Below are 8,746 nucleotides of genomic sequence, written 5' to 3'. Positions count from 1 at the left end.
CTCTCTCTCTCTCTCTCTCTCTCTCTCTCTCTCTCTTTCTTAAATAGATCACATTTATTAACAATAAGAAAATTACTTATAATAACAATGCATTAAATCTCACATAATAAATACAGCCCAAAGAGTGCAAGAAACTTCTTGATATTCTGATGCAGTATTGTTAAAGTCTGTCCCATACACACTTCAACATATACCCACTTGGAGCATTCATTTCATACGCAGGAAAAAAAATGACTTTTTTTCTGTCACTGAAATAGATTTCCTGGTTTTCAGCTTTGATTATGTACTACAGATTGACTTCAAATATTAAAAAAAATACTAACAATAAAAGCTGAGCATGGTGGCACTTTTCTTTAGTCCCAACACTAGAAGAATCAGAGAGAGGTAGATATCTCTGAAATCAAGTCCAGCCTACTCTACATATCAAGTTCAAGGCCAGTCAGACCTACACAATGAGACCCAGTCTTTACAAAAAGAAAACCAACAGCAAAAACCCAATATTCATTCCTAATATGTATATATATATATATTCTTTTTAAAAATATCCTACACAATGGTGAATACTTAGAAAGTTCTGGATTTTAACAAGTCTGATCAGCTATCTTGCTTGCTTTGGCAGGTTTTCACTTCCCCTGGGAGTCACAGATGTTTTGGATCCATTGTTCCGGTGTACAGAGAGTTCTATGTCTTTTTCCTCTTCTTTGGTCGCTCATCATCAGAGCTGCTCTCGACACTGCTGCTGCTGTTGGAGAAGCTGGGATTTGAGTCTGAGTCTGAGGAAAAGGAGGAGGAGGAGGAAGAGGAATAGGCTGAGGAGGAGGCACTAGAGAGGCTTTCATCTGAGTCACTGCTTTCATTGTGTCCCATAAGTTTGGGTATGCTATGCCTTCATTTTTGTTAAATTATAGAATGTCTTTAATTTCTTTCTCTCTTTCTACCCTGATCAAGTTATCATTGAGCAGTGAGTTATTCAGCTTGCATGGGTATGTGAGCTTTCTGTTGTTTTAGTTGTTATTGAAGACCAGCCTTAGTCCATGGTGATCTGATAAAATGCATTGGATTATTTCAATTTTCTTGTATTTGTTGAGGCTTGTTTTGTGCCTGATTATATGGCCAATTTTAGAGAAGGTATCATGAGGTGCTGAGAAGAAGCTATATTCTTTTGTTTTAGGATGAAATGTTCTATAGATATCTGTTAAATCCCTTAAGTTTGTAACTTCTGTTAGTTTCACAGTGTCTCTGTTTAGTTTCTGTTTCCATGATGTGTTCATTGGTGAGTGAGGGATTGAAGTCTCCCAATATTTTTGTGGGAGGATCAGTGTGTTTTGAGCTTTAATAATGTTTATTTTACAAATGTGGGTGTCATTGCATTTGGGGTGTAGATGTCTAGAATTGAGAATTCATCTTGGTGTTTTTTTTTCCTTTTATAAGTATGAAGTGTCCTTCCCCATCTTTTTTTGATGACTTTTTGTTGAAATTCTATTTTATTTGATATTAGAATGGCTACTTCAGCTTGTTTCTTGAGACCATTTGCTTGGAAAAATTTTTTCCAGCCTTTTATTCTGAGGTAGTGTCTGTCTTTGTCACTGATGAGTCTTTCCTGTATGTAACAGAATGCTGGGTCTTGTTTTTGTAATCAGTTAACCTATATATTTTTGTTGGAGAATTGAGGCCATTGATGTTGAGAGATATTAAAGGCCAATAATTGTTGGTTACTGTAATTTTTGTTGTTAGTGGTGGTATTATGTTTGTGCGGTTCTCTTCTCTTGTATTTGTTGTGATATAATTAATTTCTTATTTTTATTTTTATGTTTTTGTGGTTGTAGTTTCCTTCTTTGTGTTGGAATTTTCCTTCTATTATCCTCTGTAGGGCTAGGCTAGTGGAAATACATTGTTTAAATTTGGTTTTGTCATGGAATATCTTGGTTTCTCCATTTATGGGGATTGAGAGTTTTGCTGGGTATAGTATAATGGGTTGACATTTGTGTTCTCTTAGGGTCTGTATGAAATTTGTCCAAGATCTTCTGACTTTTATATTCTCTATTGACAAGGCTGTGTAATGCTTACAGGTCTGCCTTTATATGTTACTTGACTTTTTTCCCTTATCGCTTTTAATATTCTTTCTTTGTTCTGTGCATTTAGTGTTTTGATTACTATTCGACAGGAGGACTTACATCTCTGGTTGAATCTATTTGGTGTTCTATAGGCTTCTACATTTATACCCATCACTTTTCTTTAGGTTGGTTAAGTTTTATCAATGGTTTTGTTGTCAATGTTCTATTCCTATTATTCTTTTAAAAAAATCTTATTGGATATTTTCTCTATTCATATTTCAAATGTTACCCCTTTCCAGGCTTCCCCCCTGCCCCTTGGAAATCCCGTATCCCAACCCCCCTCTCCCTGCTTCGATGAGAGTGTTTCCCTACCCACCCACCCACTTCTGTCTCTCTGTCCTCGCATTCTCCTATACTGGGGCATCAAGCCTTCACAGAACCAAAGGCCTCTTCTCCCATTGATGCCCAACAAGGCCATCCTCTGCTGCAGGGAACGATTAGCTCATGCATGAGAATGGGCATGAGTTCTTAAATCTTGTTGGACTGTTGTGATTCCTATGGCTCCAAAGAGATTGGAGTGCAGGAGTCATGACTGAGTTCACTCTGTGCACAGCACTAGGCAGGTGCTATGGGGCTCCGCCTGGCGGGAGAAGTTCTCACTCAGTCTGGAGTTCCACAGGGGCGCAGAGCTCTTAGATTGGGGATCCCTGGGCCAGGAGGTGGCTGGGGTCAGACTGGTCTCAAGCCGTTGGGCTCTCAGACACCTCTAAGAGGTCACAGAAGGACCGAGACTGGGGGCATGTGAGCGCATGACTGACTGGCTCACAGATGAGAGAAATGAGGGGGGGAGAGAAGAAAGAGGCCCTGACGGCACCCCCACGGGAGAGACTCAGTTGCTGTACTCGCTTAGCAGACTCTACAGCCTGGCTAGCTTACTTGAAGATGTGGGTCCCTGTGGCTGGAACACAGAGAGGTCCTCCAGGTGGGAATTTAGGCATAGTGGCTGCAGCAGCTCGGCATTAAATGCCTTCTCTGCATGTTTCCAAGGTGGGCCCCAAAGACACTAGAAAGTTCACGGTTCCAAAAGGGTTTATTTTCATGGCGGGTGGTAGATGGATCTGGATGTTCCCCTGTGAAACTCAGAGCAGACCTGAGTTAAATAGGGAGGGAGAAGGGGGAAGGGTCTGGGGAAGAACGCTTAATTGGCTCTGCCCTCTGGCCTTCAGGTATCTCATTAGTATTTAAATCTCTTTAGGGCCTGATGCCTGTAGTCACACCTTCTACCTGTGCTCTTTGGGAGGGGCTGTAATGGCCTACATGACTGAACAGTGCAGGTCAATGGAGTTCCATGCCACTTCTTAGGAGCCTCGATTCTGGGAGCACAGCCGAATAAATGCCCATTCCTTGCAGGGTCTCCGGGCTCCTTTTAGCCAGCGTTTCTACCAAAACCCAAGAAACCAAGACCCCTTTCACCGCCCCACATCTCCCCCTGTTTTCTTTTTTCTTTCTTTCTTTTTTTTTTTAAAGGGAGGGTCATTGTCATCTGAAAGGGGTCCACAGCCCTACATCTCCCCATTTTACTTTTTTTAAAAAAGGGGGGTCACTGTCATTTGAAAGGAGTTCAGAGCCCTACATCTCCCCCTGTTTTCCTTTTGAAAACAACAACAACAAAAACGGAGGGTGTGACTGTCATCTGTAAGATTCTTTTGGGATGCTTGCCCTTTCTGGCTACATTTTGGAAGATCTGTCTTGTAGCTCAGACTCTGTCCTGACTCCCCCACCCCCCAATTTTGATTCTCCTCTTCCTCTCTCCTAGCTTGTGGGAACTGGAAATCCCACCTCTTTCTTACTATCTAGCCATTGGCCACTGGCATCTGATAGATCAAAAACCAACTGAGGGAGAGGACTTTCAGTATCAGTAACAGAGATTCCCGATCAAAGCATCAGAACCACCCACCTACATCTCACCTTTTCTGCCAATTAAAACAAAACAAAACAAAACAAAACAAACTTCTCTTAGATATTGAACACCACCATAACAATCATATAAATGACAAAGTAAGATATACTATACAATTGACATCCAATCCATCATATTTATAATTTTGATAAAGTACTCTGCCATCATTCATAACTTAAATTTGTAACTTAAAGAGTTATAATTTTATCCCTGAATTATGTTTAGATTTTAGCCTGTAACACCATCTGAAAACCATGTTTTTACTTCTATATCGTATCTTTAATATGAAACAACTTATGCTTACTTGTGGGACTACAATTAGACTTCAACCCCATTAGAAATATGAGAATGAATTAAATATTACCTGAGCAATAGGATGCACCAAACATAGCTTCTAAAATTTAAACAGCCTCGTACTTTCTTATAATGTTGAAGCATTTGTCCTCAGCCTCCTGGCCCAAGATCATCTAACAGACCTTTGTAAAGCAGAATTATGAAGGACTGTTTACCCTGTCTTGGGAGAGCTATCAGTCAACTATTCCACATAGCATGTCCTTTTGCTGGAAGAGTATTTTGTTTGTAAATGAAATAAACAATTTCTACCCTGTGGCTACCTTGCTAGGATAAGCAACCTTTCCTGGAGGTGAAGATGTTGAATTCAAAACTACACGTTTTACTTTGCCTCCTCTTTTATTTGCAGTGATAACTAACTTAGGCTCAAGGCTGCCCTTGGTTTGGTAGAGTATCTGTGCAGTCCTCAACTAAAAGTAAATATATATGTATATATGTATATATGTATATATATATATATATATATGCATATATATATGCATTTATCATTAAGTCTAATTATTACTTTATTCACAGTGCTTTTCAATTTACTCCCTATAGGGTATCTTCCAGATGTTACTATTTTTTCAGTGCATGTGTATGAATGCATGCCTGTGGTATTATCTTCAGGAACGCCATTCATTTCCTTTGGGTCAGGTTTTTGGAGGGCTCAAAACTCACCAATTTCATCAGTTTGTTTGGAACTCTTATTTCTCTTCCCTAGTTCTGGCATTATAACTTGGTATCACAATGAATGATTAAAAAAAGAAGGCTTTCATTTCATTTCTAATTGTGTATAGGCAGTAGGTATGTGCAAGTGAGTGCAGGTACCTGCAGAGGTCAGAGTCATAGCATCAACCTGAAATTGGAAATACAAGCATGTGTGAGTTTCTCAAAGAGTCCTCTGAAAGATTAGTGAGCTCTCTTAACTGCTGACTCATCTTTGCCCAAAATTTTTCCATGGGATCTGGAGATTGAATGCAGGTCCCCATGCTTGCATGGCAAGCACATTATCACCTGAGCCATCTCCACAGCCACAGGATCAAACTTTGAATTCCATTGCTACTATTTAAATAGCTGAATGACACAGGTCATATTTCCTAGACTCATTGAGCTTAAGATTCTTCATTTGTGTACTGGTGCTCACAAGCATATCAATGCACAGGACTATCTTGAGCATTAAACAAGATCATTCATGCAAAAAAGGGAGCACAATATTTATAATATTGCTGGTGACCCACAGAAACTGTTATATTGATAAAATTGCTTATTAGCCTTTGTGACAGGTGCTGGCAATAAATGGCAGTGTAGTAGATGTGCATTAAACTTCATAGCTAGCAGGTAGATGAGATAATAGATTTTAAAATCCTGTGGTGGTAAGCCAGCATACTTTAAGTGACTTACTCTCTCTGTAGTTAGTCAAGATAAGAAACGAATTGAAACACAGTTGGAAGCTGGTTAAGGAAATCCAGTGTCCCATCACTTCACAGTGGAATGTTAGCTATTCTGATCTTCAGCGTAGGATATCAAGTACAGTGGAGCATGCTGGCTGATCATTTTATAGTAGAGGATCAAAGATTTAGAATTTCCTCTGGTACATATTAAAGTCTAGAAAGGAAAATAATATCAATGATCTATTTCAAAGGCTACTCATCTTGCATAAGATACCATATTGTGAACTGTCTTGTTTAACAGACTTACAGAGTAGTTATGGTTTCCATAGAAACACGACTAAATCTTCCTTTAAGTACAATCCCAGAGGTTTTAGTAGACCTGCAAAATATGGCATGAATTGTCAAAACATTGCTTCTGCTGACAGACGAAGGCAACATTTGCTGCTCTGTCAAGCTGTCCTAGTGTGGCACAATACTCTTGAAATTTCAGTTGAGGATTCTACAGGATGCATCTTCCTTGATTCTAACTTATATTTTTACTATAGTATTCTGCAGATAGGCAACCCAAAGAGTTAAAGCTAGCCCTCTTATATGTACTATGCAGGGCACTTGTAATAGGGAAGTTCTTCCTATGCACAGTTTACTTCCATATTCTCTTTCACAGCTGACATTTCATAAGCAATGGCATGTCACTCTCATCCTGGACTCAACATCATTCATTTTTATTTTACCAGTTTTTATTTGCTCGAAAAACACAGCAAATTTCTTGAAAATTTAACTGAATCACTGTCAGAAAGCTCTTGAGTTCAGGTGACTTACTGCAAATCAGAATAAAGATAATGATTGACCCTTGTTACTGTGAAGATGTGAAATTCACAGATGGTAACTGCAAGTGATAAAAGTTTAAGTTAAGATTCTATTTTTGAGGTAAAATGCCACAGTTATAAATAATTAACTACTATATATTAACAATAAAAATTCTTTGTTTTAAAAAATATGTGTGTGAGCATTTTGCCTGTTTACATGTCTATTCACCATGTGTGTATCTGGTATGGAGGGAGGCCAGAAAAGGGTAATCCTTTTGATTTTCATGACAGCTGGTCTGACCACTGTAACACAATCACTAAGAATTTCTTGTTGTGACATGGAGAGATGGCTCAGTGGTTAGCAGTCCCTGCAGTTCTTGCCGAGGACCTGAATTTGATTCCCAGAAGTCACATGATAGATAACAATCATCTATAATAACTATGTGGCAGAGGTTTCCTTTGAACTCCTGAGCCACTTGTTTCTACCTCCTCAGTACTGACACTGCAATTGTGCCTGTTTCTTCCTGAAAGTGTTATTTCCATTTCACAATTCTTGAAAATGAGGATTTGAGTCTGGCAGCTTTATTCATAAACCTTTACCTGAGGCCATTTTCTATGAATCCTGACTTTAGTTTATAACTGCATTATGGAATATTATGCTATCCTCATGGTTAAATAGTAAGCATTGATGTGAGCTTCACATTTCAATTCCCTTATTTTTATTGCCAGAAATGTGACGGCTAACCTTGATATTTTCACCCATTCTTGACAGTATTCTGAAAACTTTTAATCAAGAATGCTTAAGAACAAGATGAAAGAAACAATGTAGCCTTTGGGTGATACAGTCTCTTTCCTCGAAGAACGGGGCTCCCACTAAAGCTAGGGACATTGACCTCTAGCTCCAGGGTTCAAGAAATTCTCCTGTGTCTGATTCACCAGTAGTAGGAATTATAGGTGTGTGTCACTATGAACTTTTTTGAGCAAGGTAATTCTGATAGTGAGATGTGAGATAATTTCAGGTAAGAAGAAAGTCACCCCATCCACATTGGAAATTAATTATAAAGTAAAAACAAAATATTATCGTCATTTTTCTCATGCTTAAAAATCTTTCTTTTCTCCTTTTCCACCCGCTCCCCACTCCCCCCTCCCCCAGAGCCGCTCCGGCTGCAACGCGCTCTCTCCGCGCTGTCAGGCTAGCTGCTGTCCTCAGCCGTCACCATGATCATCTACCGGGACCTCATCAGCCATGACAAGCTGTTCTCCGACATCTACAAGATCCAGGAGATCGCGGACGGGCTGTGCCTGGAGGTGGAGGGCAAGATGGTCAGTAGAACAGAGGGTGCCATCGATGACTCGCTCATTGGTGGAAATGTTTCCTCTGAAGGTCCGAAGGGCGAAGGCACTGAAAGCACAGTAGTCACCGGTGTTGACATTGTTATGAACCATCACTTACAAGAAACCAGCTTCACAAAAGAGGCCTACAAAAAATACATCAAAGACTACATGAAATCACTCAAGGGCAAACTTGAAGAACAGAAACCAGAAAGAGTAAAGCCTTTTATGACTGGAGCTGCAGAGCAAATTAAGCACATCCTTGCTAATTTCAATAACTACCAGTTTTTTATTGGTGAGAACACGAATCCACATGGTATGGTTGCCCTCCTGGACTACCGTGAAGATGGTGTGACTCCATTCATGATTTTCTTTAGGCTTAGAGATGTCACCGTAATTGGCTGCTGCTTACCATCCAGACAACACCAGGACTTAGGACAGATGGGACTGATGTCATCTTGAGCTTTTATTTTGACCGTGATTTATTTGGAGTGGAGGCATTGTTTTTTAAAGAGAAAAACATGTCATGTGGGTTGTCTAAAAATAAAGTGCATTTAAATAAAAAAAAAACTTTCTTTTCTCTGACAATCATGCTTCCTGGCTCTTAGGACTCTAGTTTCTACTTCTACAATTTCAGAGGACTTTACACATCAGGATTATGGGGATAGAAGCTGACTGATCCAGGACAGCCCGGAGGCCTCAAGGCTGGATTAACTCAGTTTCTCAAACTTTCCATGGAAGGCAAATAAATGCAGGCTTGTTTCACTTTGCTAATTTTTAGATTGAGCCCCTGTAGGGGTTTGAAACTTTGAGGGATATGTATATAAAGGATTCATACAGAGTGAACTTGGATTTTTTTTTTTTTTTGGT

At 39.5% G+C, this 8,746-nt stretch overlaps 1 pseudogene; it reads left to right on the top strand.

The window, feature by feature from the left end:
* Positions 1 to 800: 800 nt before the first annotated feature.
* LOC114624422 lies at positions 801 to 8,464 on the top strand (annotated as a pseudogene).
* The last annotated feature ends 282 nt before the right edge of the window (positions 8,465 to 8,746 follow it).

Source organism: Grammomys surdaster, unplaced genomic scaffold, assembly GCF_004785775.1.
Source record: "Grammomys surdaster isolate TR1022 unplaced genomic scaffold, NIH_TR_1.0 206, whole genome shotgun sequence".
NCBI lineage: Eukaryota > Metazoa > Chordata > Mammalia > Rodentia > Muridae > Grammomys > Grammomys surdaster.
Note: the sequence above shows the minus strand (reverse complement) of the source record. Positions and strands in the feature narration are given on the sequence as shown.